Genomic DNA, 17,685 nt, shown 5'->3' on the forward strand with positions numbered 1-17,685 from the left:
TTGGACTGAACAGCCACCTGAGAACTCACTTTTAGAGTGGAAGCAAGTCTTCCTCGATTTCGAGGGGCTGCCTCTGGTGATGACTGGAGCAGTGGTTAATCACGCCCATCCACCACGTGACCCCGCGGCCCAATCCGCTCACTAGAGCAGCTGTCAATCACACGCAACCGCAGCCAGCCATGTCCCAGCACAAGGAGGTGCAATTCATCAGTTCCAACACCAGCAGCAGAGTGGCGCAGCGGAAGCGTGCTGGGCCCATAACCCAGAGGTCGATGGATCGAAACCATCCTCTGCTAAAGACAACTTTTAATGTGGTTGCAGCCAACACTTGCCCTGCAACTAATCCCAGCCTTGACAAGGATGCATCTCCAAAATCATTCTCTTTCGATTAATTTGAGAAGCTTTGGCTGATAGAGCACACTCATAAAATATGAGCTTGATATTAAAAGTCTTATTGTTTCCTCTTCTTTTACTAAATAAGTTTGGCTGATCTGCAAGCAAATCGGAATATGATGCTGTGGCAATAACTGGGATCTGGCTCAAAGGGCAGGCGTGGGCCGTAAATATAGCTGGATATCGGGTGTACATGAATGGTAGCAGTTGGGGTGGCAGTATTGGTTAAGGACAATGTTAGTGTTGACGAGAGAGGATGTCCTGTAAATATTGCAGGATACAGGCTGTTGGGCCTTCGGCCGCCGGAGGAAGACAGTGTTCCAAGATCAGGCCTTCAAATCTGGCACCAAGCTCATGGTATACAGGGCTGTAGTGATATCCGGCCTCCTGGGTGGCTCAGAGACATGGACCATATACAGCAATCACCTCAAATCGCTGGAGAAATACCACAACATCCTGCAAATCCCCTGGGAGGATGGACGCTTCAACGTCAGTGCTCTCGATCAAGCCAACATCCCCAGCATCGAAGCACTGACCACACTCGACCAGCTCCATTGGGCGGGCCACATTGTCCGCATTCTCGACACAAGACTCCCACGGAATCCTACACGGCAAGTGAGCCGCAGGTGGGCAGAGGGAACGTTTGAAGGACATCCTCAAAGCCTCCTTGATAAAGTGCAACATCCCCACCGACACCTGGGAATCTCTTGCCAAAGAGCGCCCTAAGTGGAGGAAGAGCATCCGGGAGGGCGCTGAGCACCTCGAGTCTCGCCGCCGAGAACAAGCGCAGGCAGCGGAAGGAGCGTGCGGCAAACCAGACTCCCCACCCACCCTTTCCTTTAACCACTGTCTGCCCCAGCTGTGACAGAGACTGTAATTCCTGTATTGGACTGAACAGCCACCTGAGAACTCACTTTTAGAGTGGAAGCAAGTCTTCCTCGATTTCGAGGGGCTGCCTCTGGTGATGACTGGAGCAGTGGTTAATCACGCCCATCCACCACGTGACCCCGCGGCCCAATCCGCTCACTCGAGCAGCTGTCAATCACACGCAACCGCAGCCAGCCATGTCCCAGCACAAGGAGGTGCAATTCATCAGTTCCAACACCAGCAGCAGAGTGGCGCAGCGGAAGCGTGCTGGGCCCATAACCCAGAGGTCGATGGATCGAAACCATCCTCTGCTAAAGACAACTTTTAATGTGGTTGCAGCCAACACTTGCCCTGCAACTAATCCCAGCCTTGACAAGGATGCATCTCCAAAATCATTCTCTTTCGATTAATTTGAGGAGCTTTGGCTGATAGAGCACACTCATAAAATATGAGCTTGATATTAAAAGTCTTATTGTTTCCTCTTCTTTTACTAAATAAGTTTTGCTGATCTGCAAGCAAATCGGAATATGATGCTGTGGCAATAACTGGGATCTGGCTCAAAGGGCAGGCGTGGGCCGTAAATATAGCTGGATATCGGGTGCACATGAATGGTAGCAGTTGGGGTGGCAGTATTGGTTAAGGACAATGTTAGTGTTGACGAGAGAGGATGTCCTGTAAATATTGCAGGATACAGGCTGTTGGGCCTTCGGCCGCCGGAGGAAGACAGTGTTCCAAGATCAGGCCTTCAAATCTGGCACCAAGCTCATGGTATACAGGGCTGTAGTGATATCCGGCCTCCTGGGTGGCTCAGAGACATGGACCATATACAGCAATCACCTCAAATCGCTGGAGAAATACCACAACATCCTGCAAATCCCCTGGGAGGATGGACGCTTCAACGTCAGTGCTCTCGATCAAGCCAACATCCCCAGCATCGAAGCATTGACCACACTCGACCAGCTCCATTGGGCGGGCCACATTGTCCGCATTCTCGACACAAGACTCCCACGGAATCCTACACGGCAAGTGAGCCGCAGGTGGGCAGAGGGAACGTTTGAAGGACATCCTCAAAGCCTCCTTGATAAAGTGCAACATCCCCACCGACACCTGGGAGGAAGAGCATCCGGGAGGGCGCTGAGCACCTCGAGTCTCGCCGCCGAGAACAAGCGCAGGCAGCGGAAGGAGCGTGCGGCAAACCAGACTCCCCACCCACCCTTTCCTTTAACCACTGTCTGCCCCAGCTGTGACAGAGACTGTAATTCCTGTATTGGACTGAACAGCCACCTGAGAACTCACTTTTAGAGTGGAAGCAAGTCTTCCTCGATTTCGAGGGACTGCCTCTGGTGATGACTGGAGCAGTGGTTAATCACGCCCATCCACCACGTGACCCCGCGGCCCAATCCGCTCACTCGAGCAGCTGTCAATCACACGCAACCGCAGCCAGCCATGTCCCAGCACAAGGAGGTGCAATTCATCAGTTCCAACACCAGCAGCAGAGTGGCGCAGCGGAAGCGTGGGGGGCCCATAACCCAGAGGTCGATGGATCGAAACCATCCTCTGCTAAAGACAACTTTTAATGTGGTTGCAGCCAACACTTGCCCTGCAACTAATCCCAGCCTTGACAAGGATGCATCTCCAAAATCATTCTCTTTCGATTAATTTGAGGAGCTTTGGCTGATAGAGCACACTCATAAAATATGAGCTTGATATTAAAAGTCTTATTGTTTCCTCTTCTTTTACTAAATAAGTTTTGCTGATCTGCAAGCAAATCGGAATATGATGCTGTGGCAATAACTGGGATCTGGCTCAAAGGGCAGGCGTGGGCCGTAAATATAGCTGGATATCGGGTGTACATGAATGGTAGCAGTTGGGGTGGCAGTATTGGTTAAGGACAATGTTAGTGTTGACGAGAGAGGATGTCCTGTAAATATTGCAGGATACAGGCTGTTGGGCCTTCGGCCGCCGGAGGAAGACAGTGTTCCAAGATCAGGCCTTCAAATCTGGCACCAAGCTCATGGTATACAGGGCTGTAGTGATATCCGGCCTCCTGGGTGGCTCAGAGACATGGACCATATACAGCAATCACCTCAAATCGCTGGAGAAATACCACAACATCCTGCAAATCCCCTGGGAGGATGGACGCTTCAACGTCAGTGCTCTCGATCAAGCCAACATCCCCAGCATCGAAGCATTGACCACACTCGACCAGCTCCATTGGGCGGGCCACATTGTCCGCATTCTCGACACAAGACTCCCACGGAATCCTACACGGCAAGTGAGCCGCAGGTGGGCAGAGGGAACGTTTGAAGGACATCCTCAAAGCCTCCTTGATAAAGTGCAACATCCCCACCGACACCTGGGAATCTCTTGCCAAAGAGCGCCCTAAGTGGAGGAAGAGCATCCGGGAGGGCGCTGAGCACCTCGAGTCTCGCCGCCGAGAACAAGCGCAGGCAGCGGAAGGAGCGTGCGGCAAACCAGACTCCCCACCCACCCTTTCCTTTAACCACTGTCTGCCCCAGCTGTGACAGAGACTGTAATTCCTGTATTGGACTGAACAGCCACCTGAGAACTCACTTTTAGAGTGGAAGCAAGTCTTCCTCGATTTCGAGGGGCTGCCTCTGGTGATGACTGGAGCAGTGGTTAATCACGCCCATCCACCACGTGACCCCGCGGCCCAATCCGCTCACTAGAGCAGCTGTCAATCACACGCAACCGCAGCCAGCCATGTCCCAGCACAAGGAGGTGCAATTCATCAGTTCCAACACCAGCAGCAGAGTGGCGCAGCGGAAGCGTGCTGGGCCCATAACCCAGAGGTCGATGGATCGAAACCATCCTCTGCTAAAGACAACTTTTAATGTGGTTGCAGCCAACACTTGCCCTGCAACTAATCCCAGCCTTGACAAGGATGCATCTCCAAAATCATTCTCTTTCGATTAATTTGAGAAGCTTTGGCTGATAGAGCACACTCATAAAATATGAGCTTGATATTAAAAGTCTTATTGTTTCCTCTTCTTTTACTAAATAAGTTTGGCTGATCTGCAAGCAAATCGGAATATGATGCTGTGGCAATAACTGGGATCTGGCTCAAAGGGCAGGCGTGGGCCGTAAATATAGCTGGATATCGGGTGTACATGAATGGTAGCAGTTGGGGTGGCAGTATTGGTTAAGGACAATGTTAGTGTTGACGAGAGAGGATGTCCTGTAAATATTGCAGGATACAGGCTGTTGGGCCTTCGGCCGCCGGAGGAAGACAGTGTTCCAAGATCAGGCCTTCAAATCTGGCACCAAGCTCATGGTATACAGGGCTGTAGTGATATCCGGCCTCCTGGGTGGCTCAGAGACATGGACCATATACAGCAATCACCTCAAATCGCTGGAGAAATACCACAACATCCTGCAAATCCCCTGGGAGGATGGACGCTTCAACGTCAGTGCTCTCGATCAAGCCAACATCCCCAGCATCGAAGCACTGACCACACTCGACCAGCTCCATTGGGCGGGCCACATTGTCCGCATTCTCGACACAAGACTCCCACGGAATCCTACACGGCAAGTGAGCCGCAGGTGGGCAGAGGGAACGTTTGAAGGACATCCTCAAAGCCTCCTTGATAAAGTGCAACATCCCCACCGACACCTGGGAATCTCTTGCCAAAGAGCGCCCTAAGTGGAGGAAGAGCATCCGGGAGGGCGCTGAGCACCTCGAGTCTCGCCGCCGAGAACAAGCGCAGGCAGCGGAAGGAGCGTGCGGCAAACCAGACTCCCCACCCACCCTTTCCTTTAACCACTGTCTGCCCCAGCTGTGACAGAGACTGTAATTCCTGTATTGGACTGAACAGCCACCTGAGAACTCACTTTTAGAGTGGAAGCAAGTCTTCCTCGATTTCGAGGGACTGCCTCTGGTGATGACTGGAGCAGTGGTTAATCACGCCCATCCACCACGTGACCCCGCGGCCCAATCCGCTCACTAGAGCAGCTGTCAATCACACGCAACCGCAACCAGCCATGTCCCAGCACAAGGAGGTGCAATTCATCAGTTCCAACACCAGCAGCAGAGTGGCGCAGCGGAAGCGTGCTGGGCCCATAACCCAGAGGTCGATGGATCGAAACCATCCTCTGCTAAAGACAACTTTTAATGTGGTTGCAGCCAACACTTGCCCTGCAACTAATCCCAGCCTTGACAAGGATGCATCTCCAAAATCATTCTCTTTCAATTAATTTGAGGAGCTTTGGCTGATAGAGCACACTCATAAAATATGAGCTTGATATTAAAAGTCTTATTGTTTCCTCTTCTTTTACTAAATAAGTTTTGCTGATCTGCAAGCAAATCGGATTATGATGCTGTGGCAATAACTTGGATCTGGCTCAAAGGGCAGGCGTGGGCCGTAAATATAGCTGGATATCGGGTGTACATGAATGGTAGCAGTTGGGGTGGCAGTATTGGTTAAGGACAATGTTAGTGTTGACGAGAGAGGATGTCCTGTAAATATTGCAGGATACAGGCTGTTGGGCCTTCGGCCGCCGGAGGAAGACAGTGTTCCAAGATCAGGCCTTCAAATCTGGCACCAAGCTCATGGTATACAGGGCTGTAGTGATATCCGGCCTCCTGGGTGGCTCAGAGACATGGACCATATACAGCAATCACCTCAAATCGCTGGAGAAATACCACAACATCCTGCAAATCCCCTGGGAGGATAGACGCTTCAACGTCAGTGCTCTCGATCAAGCCAACATCCCCAGCATCGAAGCACTGACCACACTCGACCAGCTCCATTGGGCGGGCCACATTGTCCGCATTCTCGACACAAGACTCCCACGGAATCCTACACGGCAAGTGAGCCGCAGGTGGGCAGAGGGAACGTTTGAAGGACATCCTCAAAGCCTCCTTGATAAAGTGCAACATCCCCACCGACACCTGGGAATCTCTTGCCAAAGAGCGCCCTAAGTGGAGGAAGAGCATCCGGGAGGGCGCTGAGCACCTCGAGTCTCGCCGCCGAGAACAAGCGCAGGCAGCGGAAGGAGCGTGCGGCAAACCAGACTCCCCACCCACCCTTTCCTTTAACCACTGTCTGCCCCAGCTGTGACAGAGACTGTAATTCCTGTATTGGACTGAACAGCCACCTGAGAACTCACTTTTAGAGTGGAAGCAAGTCTTCCTCGATTTCGAGGGACTGCCTCTGGTGATGACTGGAGCAGTGGTTCATCACGCCCATCCACCACGTGACCCCGCGGCCCAATCCGCTCACTCGAGCAGCTGTCAATCACACGCAACCGCAGCCAGCCATGTCCCAGCACAAGGAGGTGTAATTCATCAGTTCCAACACCAGCAGCAGAGTGGCGCAGCGGAAGCGTGCTGGGCCCATAACCCAGAGGTCGATGGATCGAAACCATCCTCTGCTAAAGACAACTTTTAATGTGGTTGCAGCCAACACTTGCCCTGCAACTAATCCCAGCCTTGACAAGGATGCATCTCCAAAATCATTCTCTTTCAATTAATTTGAGGAGCTTTGGCTGATAGAGCACACTCATAAAATATGAGCTTGATATTAAAAGTCTTATTGTTTCCTCTTCTTTTACTAAATAAGTTTTGCTGATCTGCAAGCAAATCGGAATATGATGCTGTGGCAATAACTTGGATCTGGCTCAAAGGGCAGGCGTGGGCCGTAAATATAGCTGGATATCGGGTGTACATGAATGGTAGCAGTTGGGGTGGCAGTATTGGTTAAGGACAATGTTAGTGTTGATGAGAGAGGATGTCCTGTAAATATTGCAGGATACAGGCTGTTGGGCCTTCGGCCGCCGGAGGAAGACAGTGTTCCAAGATCAGGCCTTCAAATCTGGCACCAAGCTCATGGTATACAGGGCTGTAGTGATATCCGGCCTCCTGGGTGGCTCAGAGACATGGACCATATACAGCAATCACCTCAAATCGCTGGAGAAATACCACAACATCCTGCAAATCCCCTGGGAGGATGGACGCTTCAACGTCAGTGCTCTCGATCAAGCCAACATCCCCAGCATGGAAGCACTGACCACACTCGACCAGCTCCATTGGGCGGGCCACATTGTCCGCATTCTCGACACAAGACTCCCACGGAATCCTACACGGCAAGTGAGCCGCAGGTGGGCAGAGGGAACGTTTGAAGGACATCCTCAAAGCCTCCTTGATAAAGTGCAACATCCCCACCGACACCTGGGAATCTCTTGCCAAAGAGCGCCCTAAGTGGAGGAAGAGCATCCGGGAGGGCGCTGAGCACCTCGAGTCTCGCCGCCGAGAACAAGCGCAGGCAGCGGAAGGAGCGTGCGGCAAACCAGACTCCCCACCCACCCTTTCCTTTAACCACTGTCTGCCCCAGCTGTGACAGAGACTGTAATTCCTGTATTGGACTGAACAGCCACCTGAGAACTCACTTTTAGAGTGGAAGCAAGTCTTCCTCGATTTCGAGGGACTGCCTCTGGTGATGACTGGAGCAGTGGTTAATCACGCCCATCCACCACGTGACCCCGCGGCCCAATCCGCTCACTCGAGCAGCTGTCAATCACACGCAACCGCAGCCAGCCATGTCCCAGCACAAGGAGGTGCAATTCATCAGTTCCAACACCAGCAGCAGAGTGGCGCAGCGGAAGCGTGGGGGGCCCATAACCCAGAGGTCGATGGATCGAAACTATCCTCTGCTAAAGACAACTTTTAATGTGGTTGCAGCCAACACTTGCCCTGCAACTAATCCCAGCCTTGACAAGGATGCATCTCCAAAATCATTCTCTTTCAATTAATTTGAGGAGCTTTGGCTGATAGAGCACACTCATAAAATATGAGCTTGATATTAAAAGTCTTATTGTTTCCTCTTCTTTTACTAAATAAGTTTTGCTGATCTGCAAGCAAATCGGATTATGATGCTGTGGCAATAACTTGGATCTGGCTCAAAGGGCAGGCGTGGGCCGTAAATATAGCTGGATATCGGGTGTACATGAATGGTAGCAGTTGGGGTGGCAGTATTGGTTAAGGACAATGTTAGTGTTGACGAGAGAGGATGTCCTGTAAATATTGCAGGATACAGGCTGTTGGGCCTTCGGCCGCCGGAGGAAGACAGTGTTCCAAGATCAGGCCTTCAAATCTGGCACCAAGCTCATGGTATACAGGGCTGTAGTGATATCCGGCCTCCTGGGTGGCTCAGAGACATGGACCATATACAGCAATCACCTCAAATCGCTGGAGAAATACCACAACATCCTGCAAATCCCCTGGGAGGATAGACGCTTCAACGTCAGTGCTCTCGATCAAGCCAACATCCCCAGCATCGAAGCACTGACCACACTCGACCAGCTCCATTGGGCGGGCCACATTGTCCGCATTCTCGACACAAGACTCCCACGGAATCCTACACGGCAAGTGAGCCGCAGGTGGGCAGAGGGAACGTTTGAAGGACATCCTCAAAGCCTCCTTGATAAAGTGCAACATCCCCACCGACACCTGGGAATCTCTTGCCAAAGAGCGCCCTAAGTGGAGGAAGAGCATCCGGGAGGGCGCTGAGCACCTCGAGTCTCGCCGCCGAGAACAAGCGCAGGCAGCGGAAGGAGCGTGCGGCAAACCAGACTCCCCACCCACCCTTTCCTTTAACCACTGTCTGCCCCAGCTGTGACAGAGACTGTAATTCCTGTATTGGACTGAACAGCCACCTGAGAACTCACTTTTAGAGTGGAAGCAAGTCTTCCTCGATTTCGAGGGACTGCCTCTGGTGATGACTGGAGCAGTGGTTCATCACGCCCATCCACCACGTGACCCCGCGGCCCAATCCGCTCACTAGAGCAGCTGTCAATCACACGCAACCGCAGCCAGCCATGTCCCAGCACAAGGAGGTGTAATTCATCAGTTCCAACACCAGCAGCAGAGTGGCGCAGCGGAAGCGTGCTGGGCCCATAACCCAGAGGTCGATGGATCGAAACCATCCTCTGCTAAAGACAACTTTTAATGTGGTTGCAGCCAACACTTGCCCTGCAACTAATCCCAGCCTTGACAAGGATGCATCTCCAAAATCATTCTCTTTCAATTAATTTGAGGAGCTTTGGCTGATAGAGCACACTCATAAAATATGAGCTTGATATTAAAAGTCTTATTGTTTCCTCTTCTTTTACTAAATAAGTTTTGCTGATCTGCAAGCAAATCGGAATATGATGCTGTGGCAATAACTTGGATCTGGCTCAAAGGGCAGGCGTGGGCCGTAAATATAGCTGGATATCGGGTGTACATGAATGGTAGCAGTTGGGGTGGCAGTATTGGTTAAGGACAATGTTAGTGTTGATGAGAGAGGATGTCCTGTAAATATTGCAGGATACAGGCTGTTGGGCCTTCGGCCGCCGGAGGAAGACAGTGTTCCAAGATCAGGCCTTCAAATCTGGCACCAAGCTCATGGTATACAGGGCTGTAGTGATATCCGGCCTCCTGGGTGGCTCAGAGACATGGACCATATACAGCAATCACCTCAAATCGCTGGAGAAATACCACAACATCCTGCAAATCCCCTGGGAGGATGGACGCTTCAACGTCAGTGCTCTCGATCAAGCCAACATCCCCAGCATGGAAGCACTGACCACACTCGACCAGCTCCATTGGGCGGGCCACATTGTCCGCATTCTCGACACAAGACTCCCACGGAATCCTACACGGCAAGTGAGCCGCAGGTGGGCAGAGGGAACGTTTGAAGGACATCCTCAAAGCCTCCTTGATAAAGTGCAACATCCCCACCGACACCTGGGAATCTCTTGCCAAAGAGCGCCCTAAGTGGAGGAAGAGCATCCGGGAGGGCGCTGAGCACCTCGAGTCTCGCCGCCGAGAACAAGCGCAGGCAGTGGAAGGAGCGTGCGGCAAACCAGACTCCCCACCCACCCTTTCCTTTAACCACTGTCTGCCCCAGCTGTGACAGAGACTGTAATTCCTGTATTGGACTGAACAGCCACCTGAGAACTCACTTTTAGAGTGGAAGCAAGTCTTCCTCGATTTCGAGGGACTGCCTCTGGTGATGACTGGAGCAGTGGTTAATCACGCCCATCCACCACGTGACCCCGCGGCCCAATCCGCTCACTCGAGCAGCTGTCAATCACACGCAACCGCAGCCAGCCATGTCCAAGCACAAGGAGGTGCAATTCATCAGTTCCAACACCAGCAGCAGAGTGGCGCAGCGGAAGCGTGGGGGGCCCATAACCCAGAGGTCGATGGATCGACACCATCCTCTGCTAAAGACAACTTTTAATGTGGTTGCAGCCAACACTTGCCCTGCAACTAATCCCAGCCTTGACAAGGATGCATCTCCAAAATCATTCTCTTTCGATTAATTTGAGGAGCTTTGGCTGATAGAGCACACTCATAAAATATGAGCTTGATATTAAAAGTCTTATTGTTTCCTCTTCTTTTACTAAATAAGTTTTGCTGATCTGCAAGCAAATCGGAATATGATGCTGTGGCAATAACTTGGATCTGGCTCAAAGGGCAGTCGTGGGCCGTAAATATAGCTGGATATCGGGTGTACATGAATGGTAGCAGTTGGGGTGGCAGTATTGGTTAAGGACAATGTTAGTGTTGACGAGAGAGGATGTCCTGTAAATATTGCAGGATACAGGCTGTTGGGCCTTCGGCCGCCGGAGGAAGACAGTGTTCCAAGATCAGGCCTTCAAATCTGGCACCAAGCTCATGGTATACAGGGCTGTAGTGATATCCGGCCTCCTGGGTGGCTGGGCTGTAGTGATATCCGGCCTCCTGGGTGGCTCAGAGACATGGACCATATACAGCAATCACCTCAAATCGCTGGAGAAATACCACAACATCCTGCAAATCCCCTCTCGATCAAGCCAACATCCCCAGCATGGAAGCACTGACCACACTCGACCAGCTCCATTGGGCGGGCCACATTGTCCGCATTCTCGACACAAGACTCCCACGGAATCCTACACGGCAAGTGAGCCGCAGGTGGGCAGAGGGAACGTTTGAAGGACATCCTCAAAGCCTCCTTGATAAAGTGCAACATCCCCACCGACACCTGGGAATCTCTTGCCAAAGAGCGCCCTAAGTGGAGGAAGAGCATCCGGGAGGGCGCTGAGCACCTCGAGTCTCGCCGCCGAGAACAAGCGCAGGCAGCGGAAGGAGCGTGCGGCAAACCAGACTCCCCACCCACCCTTTCCTTTAACCACTGTCTGCCCCAGCTGTGACAGAGACTGTAATTCCTGTATTGGACTGAACAGCCACCTGAGAACTCACTTTTAGAGTGGAAGCAAGTCTTCCTCGATTTCGAGGGACTGCCTCTGGTGATGACTGGAGCAGTGGTTAATCACGCCCATCCACCACGTGACCCCGCGGCCCAATCCGCTCACTAGAGCAGCTGTCAATCACACGCAACCGCAGCCAGCCATGTCCCAGCACAAGGAGGTGCAATTCATCAGTTCCAACACCAGCAGCAGAGTGGCGCAGCGGAAGCGTGCTGGGCCCATAACCCAGAGGTCGATGGATCGAAACCATCCTCTGCTAAAGACAACTTTTAATGTGGTTGCAGCCAACACTTGCCCTGCAACTAATCCCAGCCTTGACAAGGATGCATCTCCAAAATCATTCTCTTTCAATTAATTTGAGGAGCTTTGGCTGATAGAGCACACTCATAAAATATGAGCTTGATATTAAAAGTCTTATTGTTTCCTCTTCTTTTACTAAATAAGTTTTGCTGATCTGCAAGCAAATCGGAATATGATGCTGTGGCAATAACTTGGATCTGGCTCAAAGGGCAGTCGTGGGCCGTAAATATAGCTGGATATCGGGTGTACATGAATGGTAGCAGTTGGGGTGGCAGTATTGGTTAAGGACAATGTTAGTGTTGACGAGAGAGGATGTCCTGTAAATATTGCAGGATACAGGCTGTTGGGCCTTCGGCCGCCGGAGGAAGACAGTGTTCCAAGATCAGGCCTTCAAATCTGGCACCAAGCTCATGGTATACAGGGCTGTAGTGATATCCGGCCTCCTGGGTGGCTCAGAGACATGGACCATATACAGCAATCACCTCAAATCGCTGGAGAAATACCACAACATCCTGCAAATCCCCTGGGAGGATAGACGCTTCAACGTCAGTGCTCTCGATCAAGCCAACATCCCCAGCATCGAAGCACTGACCACACTCGACCAGCTCCATTGGGCGGGCCACATTGTCCGCATTCTCGACACAAGACTCCCACGGAATCCTACACGGCAAGTGAGCCGCAGGTGGGCAGAGGGAACGTTTGAAGGACATCCTCAAAGCCTCCTTGATAAAGTGCAACATCCCCACCGACACCTGGGAATCTCTTGCCAAAGAGCGCCCTAAGTGGAGGAAGAGCATCCGGGAGGGCGCTGAGCACCTCGAGTCTCGCCGCCGAGAACAAGCGCAGGCAGCGGAAGGAGCGTGCGGCAAACCAGACTCCCCACCCACCCTTTCCTTTAACCACTGTCTGCCCCAGCTGTGACAGAGACTGTAATTCCTGTATTGGACTGAACAGCCACCTGAGAACTCACTTTTAGAGTGGAAGCAAGTCTTCCTCGATTTCGAGGGGCTGCCTCTGGTGATGACTGGAGCAGTGGTTAATCACGCCCATCCACCACGTGACCCCGCGGCCCAATCCGCTCACTCGAGCAGCTGTCAATCACACGCAACCGCAGCCAGCCATGTCCCAGCACAAGGAGGTGCAATTCATCAGTTCCAACACCAGCAGCAGAGTGGCGCAGCGGAAGCGTGCTGGGCCCATAACCCAGAGGTCGATGGATCGAAACCATCCTCTGCTAAAGACAACTTTTAATGTGGTTGCAGCCAACACTTGCCCTGCAACTAATCCCAGCCTTGACAAGGATGCATCTCCAAAATCATTCTCTTTCAATTAATTTGAGGAGCTTTGGCTGATAGAGCACACTCATAAAATATGAGCTTGATATTAAAAGTCTTATTGTTTCCTCTTCTTTTACTAAATAAGTTTGGCTGATCTGCAAGCAAATCGGAATATGATGCTGTGGCAATAACTGGGATCTGGCTCAAAGGGCAGGCGTGGGCCGTAAATATAGCTGGATATCGGGTGTACATGAATGGTAGCAGTTGGGGTGGCAGTATTGGTTAAGGACAATGTTAGTGTTGACGAGAGAGGATGTCCTGTAAATATTGCAGGATACAGGCTGTTGGGCCTTCGGCCGCCGGAGGAAGACAGTGTTCCAAGATCAGGCCTTCAAATCTGGCACCAAGCTCATGGTATACAGGGCTGTAGTGATATCCGGCCTCCTGGGTGGCTCAGAGACATGGACCATATACAGCAATCACCTCAAATCGCTGGAGAAATACCACAACATCCTGCAAATCCCCTGGGAGGATGGACGCTTCAACGTCAGTGCTCTCGATCAAGCCAACATCCCCAGCATCGAAGCACTGACCACACTCGACCAGCTCCATTGGGCGGGCCACATTGTCCGCATTCTCGACACAAGACTCCCACGGAATCCTACACGGCAAGTGAGCCGCAGGTGGGCAGAGGGAACGTTTGAAGGACATCCTCAAAGCCTCCTTGATAAAGTGCAACATCCCCACCGACACCTGGGAATCTCTTGCCAAAGAGCGCCCTAAGTGGAGGAAGAGCATCCGGGAGGGCGCTGAGCACCTCGAGTCTCGCCGCCGAGAACAAGCGCAGGCAGCGGAAGGAGCGTGCGGCAAACCAGACTCCCCACCCACCCTTTCCTTTAACCACTGTCTGCCCCAGCTGTGACAGAGACTGTAATTCCTGTATTGGACTGAACAGCCACCTGAGAACTCACTTTTAGAGTGGAAGCAAGTCTTCCTCGATTTCGAGGGACTGCCTCTGGTGATGACTGGAGCAGTGGTTAATCACGCCCATCCACCACGTGACCCCGCGGCCCAATCCGCTCACTAGAGCAGCTGTCAATCACACGCAACCGCAACCAGCCATGTCCCAGCACAAGGAGGTGCAATTCATCAGTTCCAACACCAGCAGCAGAGTGGCGCAGCGGAAGCGTGCTGGGCCCATAACCCAGAGGTCGATGGATCGAAACCATCCTCTGCTAAAGACAACTTTTAATGTGGTTGCAGCCAACACTTGCCCTGCAACTAATCCCAGCCTTGACAAGGATGCATCTCCAAAATCATTCTCTTTCAATTAATTTGAGGAGCTTTGGCTGATAGAGCACACTCATAAAATATGAGCTTGATATTAAAAGTCTTATTGTTTCCTCTTCTTTTACTAAATAAGTTTTGCTGATCTGCAAGCAAATCGGATTATGATGCTGTGGCAATAACTTGGATCTGGCTCAAAGGGCAGGCGTGGGCCGTAAATATAGCTGGATATCGGGTGTACATGAATGGTAGCAGTTGGGGTGGCAGTATTGGTTAAGGACAATGTTAGTGTTGACGAGAGAGGATGTCCTGTAAATATTGCAGGATACAGGCTGTTGGGCCTTCGGCCGCCGGAGGAAGACAGTGTTCCAAGATCAGGCCTTCAAATCTGGCACCAAGCTCATGGTATACAGGGCTGTAGTGATATCCGGCCTCCTGGGTGGCTCAGAGACATGGACCATATACAGCAATCACCTCAAATCGCTGGAGAAATACCACAACATCCTGCAAATCCCCTGGGAGGATAGACGCTTCAACGTCAGTGCTCTCGATCAAGCCAACATCCCCAGCATCGAAGCACTGACCACACTCGACCAGCTCCATTGGGCGGGCCACATTGTCCGCATTCTCGACACAAGACTCCCACGGAATCCTACACGGCAAGTGAGCCGCAGGTGGGCAGAGGGAACGTTTGAAGGACATCCTCAAAGCCTCCTTGATAAAGTGCAACATCCCCACCGACACCTGGGAATCTCTTGCCAAAGAGCGCCCTAAGTGGAGGAAGAGCATCCGGGAGGGCGCTGAGCACCTCGAGTCTCGCCGCCGAGAACAAGCGCAGGCAGCGGAAGGAGCGTGCGGCAAACCAGACTCCCCACCCACCCTTTCCTTTAACCACTGTCTGCCCCAGCTGTGACAGAGACTGTAATTCCTGTATTGGACTGAACAGCCACCTGAGAACTCACTTTTAGAGTGGAAGCAAGTCTTCCTCGATTTCGAGGGACTGCCTCTGGTGATGACTGGAGCAGTGGTTAATCACGCCCATCCACCACGTGACCCCGCGGCCCAATCCGCTCACTCGAGCAGCTGTCAATCACACGCAACCGCAGCCAGCCATGTCCCAGCACAAGGAGGTGCAATTCATCAGTTCCAACACCAGCAGCAGAGTGGCGCAGCGGAAGCGTGGGGGGCCCATAACCCAGAGGTCGATGGATCGAAACCATCCTCTGCTAAAGACAACTTTTAATGTGGTTGCAGCCAACACTTGCCCTGCAACTAATCCCAGCCTTGACAAGGATGCATCTCCAAAATCATTCTCTTTCAATTAATTTGAGGAGCTTTGGCTGATAGAGCACACTCATAAAATATGAGCTTGATATTAAAAGTCTTATTGTTTCCTCTTCTTTTACTAAATAAGTTTTGCTGATCTGCAAGCAAATCGGATTATGATGCTGTGGCAATAACTTGGATCTGGCTCAAAGGGCAGGCGTGGGCCGTAAATATAGCTGGATATCGGGTGTACATGAATGGTAGCAGTTGGGGTGGCAGTATTGGTTAAGGACAATGTTAGTGTTGACGAGAGAGGATGTCCTGTAAATATTGCAGGATACAGGCTGTTGGGCCTTCGGCCGCCGGAGGAAGACAGTGTTCCAAGATCAGGCCTTCAAATCTGGCACCAAGCTCATGGTATACAGGGCTGTAGTGATATCCGGCCTCCTGGGTGGCTCAGAGACATGGACCATATACAGCAATCACCTCAAATCGCTGGAGAAATACCACAACATCCTGCAAATCCCCTGGGAGGATAGACGCTTCAACGTCAGTGCTCTCGATCAAGCCAACATCCCCAGCATCGAAGCACTGACCACACTCGACCAGCTCCATTGGGCGGGCCACATTGTCCGCATTCTCGACACAAGACTCCCACGGAATCCTACACGGCAAGTGAGCCGCAGGTGGGCAGAGGGAACGTTTGAAGGACATCCTCAAAGCCTCCTTGATAAAGTGCAACATCCCCACCGACACCTGGGAATCTCTTGCCAAAGAGCGCCCTAAGTGGAGGAAGAGCATCCGGGAGGGCGCTGAGCACCTCGAGTCTCGCCGCCGAGAACAAGCGCAGGCAGCGGAAGGAGCGTGCGGCAAACCAGACTCCCCACCCACCCTTTCCTTTAACCACTGTCTGCCCCAGCTGTGACAGAGACTGTAATTCCTGTATTGGACTGAACAGCCACCTGAGAACTCACTTTTAGAGTGGAAGCAAGTCTTCCTCGATTTCGAGGGACTGCCTCTGGTGATGACTGGAGCAGTGGTTCATCACGCCCATCCACCACGTGACCCCGCGGCCCAATCCGCTCACTCGAGCAGCTGTCAATCACACGCAACCGCAGCCAGCCATGTCCCAGCACAAGGAGGTGTAATTCATCAGTTCCAACACCAGCAGCAGAGTGGCGCAGCGGAAGCGTGCTGGGCCCATAAGCCAGAGGTCGATGGATCGAAACCATCCTCTGCTAAAGACAACTTTTAATGTGGTTGCAGCCAACACTTGCCCTGCAACTAATCCCAGCCTTGACAAGGATGCATCTCCAAAATCATTCTCTTTCAATTAATTTGAGGAGCTTTGGCTGATAGAGCACACTCATAAAATATGAGCTTGATATTAAAAGTCTTATTGTTTCCTCTTCTTTTACTAAATAAGTTTTGCTGATCTGCAAGCAAATCGGAATATGATGCTGTGGCAATAACTTGGATCTGGCTCAAAGGGCAGTCGTGGGCCGTAAATATAGCTGGATATCGGGTGTACATGAATGGTAGCAGTTGGGGTGGCAGTATTGGTTAAGGACAATGTTAGTGTTGACGAGAGAGGATGTCCTGTAAATATTGCAGGATACAGGCTGTTGGGCCTTCGGCCGCCGGAGGAAGACAGTGTTCCAAGATCAGGCCTTCAAATCTGGCACCAAGCTCATGGTATACAGGGCTGTAGTGATATCCGACCTCCTGGGTGGCTCAGAGACATGGACCATATACAGCAATCACCTCAAATCGCTGGAGAAATACCACAACATCCTGCAAATCCCCTGGGAGGATAGACGCTTCAACGTCAGTGCTCTCGATCAAGCCAACATCCCCAGCATCGAAGCACTGACCACACTCGACCAGCTCCATTGGGCGGGCCACATTGTCCGCATTCTCGACACAAGACTCCCACGGAATCCTACACGGCAAGTGAGCCGCAGGTGGGCAGAGGGAACGTTTGAAGGACATCCTCAAAGCCTCCTTGATAAAGTGCAACATCCCCACCGACACCTGGGAA

The 17,685-nt window shown here is 51.9% G+C and overlaps 9 non-coding genes across 9 annotated transcripts; all 9 read left to right on the top strand.

Annotated features, from left to right (window-relative positions):
* Nucleotides 1-224: 224 nt before the first annotated feature.
* Nucleotides 225-296, top strand: trnam-cau (transfer RNA methionine (anticodon CAU)). The gene has a single exon. It is a non-coding gene; the product is annotated as a tRNA-Met (tRNA).
* A 1,206-nt stretch (nt 297-1,502) lies between these two features.
* On the top strand, nt 1,503-1,574 carry trnam-cau (transfer RNA methionine (anticodon CAU)). The gene has a single exon. It is a non-coding gene; the product is annotated as a tRNA-Met (tRNA).
* Nucleotides 1,575-4,029: 2,455 nt separating this feature from the next.
* trnam-cau (transfer RNA methionine (anticodon CAU)) lies at nt 4,030-4,101 on the top strand. The gene has a single exon. It is a non-coding gene; the product is annotated as a tRNA-Met (tRNA).
* Nucleotides 4,102-5,307: 1,206 nt separating this feature from the next.
* trnam-cau (transfer RNA methionine (anticodon CAU)) lies at nt 5,308-5,379 on the top strand. The gene has a single exon. It is a non-coding gene; the product is annotated as a tRNA-Met (tRNA).
* A 1,206-nt stretch (nt 5,380-6,585) lies between these two features.
* On the top strand, nt 6,586-6,657 carry trnam-cau (transfer RNA methionine (anticodon CAU)). Its single transcript has one exon. It is a non-coding gene; the product is annotated as a tRNA-Met (tRNA).
* Nucleotides 6,658-9,141: 2,484 nt separating this feature from the next.
* trnam-cau (transfer RNA methionine (anticodon CAU)) lies at nt 9,142-9,213 on the top strand. The gene has a single exon. It is a non-coding gene; the product is annotated as a tRNA-Met (tRNA).
* Nucleotides 9,214-11,701: 2,488 nt separating this feature from the next.
* Nucleotides 11,702-11,773, top strand: trnam-cau (transfer RNA methionine (anticodon CAU)). The gene has a single exon. It is a non-coding gene; the product is annotated as a tRNA-Met (tRNA).
* Nucleotides 11,774-12,979: 1,206 nt separating this feature from the next.
* On the top strand, nt 12,980-13,051 carry trnam-cau (transfer RNA methionine (anticodon CAU)). The gene has a single exon. It is a non-coding gene; the product is annotated as a tRNA-Met (tRNA).
* Nucleotides 13,052-14,257: 1,206 nt separating this feature from the next.
* On the top strand, nt 14,258-14,329 carry trnam-cau (transfer RNA methionine (anticodon CAU)). Its single transcript has one exon. It is a non-coding gene; the product is annotated as a tRNA-Met (tRNA).
* The last annotated feature ends 3,356 nt before the right edge of the window (nt 14,330-17,685 follow it).

The sequence above is a fragment of the Pristiophorus japonicus genome, unplaced genomic scaffold, assembly GCF_044704955.1.
Source record: "Pristiophorus japonicus isolate sPriJap1 unplaced genomic scaffold, sPriJap1.hap1 HAP1_SCAFFOLD_539, whole genome shotgun sequence".
NCBI classification, from domain to species: domain Eukaryota; kingdom Metazoa; phylum Chordata; class Chondrichthyes; family Pristiophoridae; genus Pristiophorus; species Pristiophorus japonicus.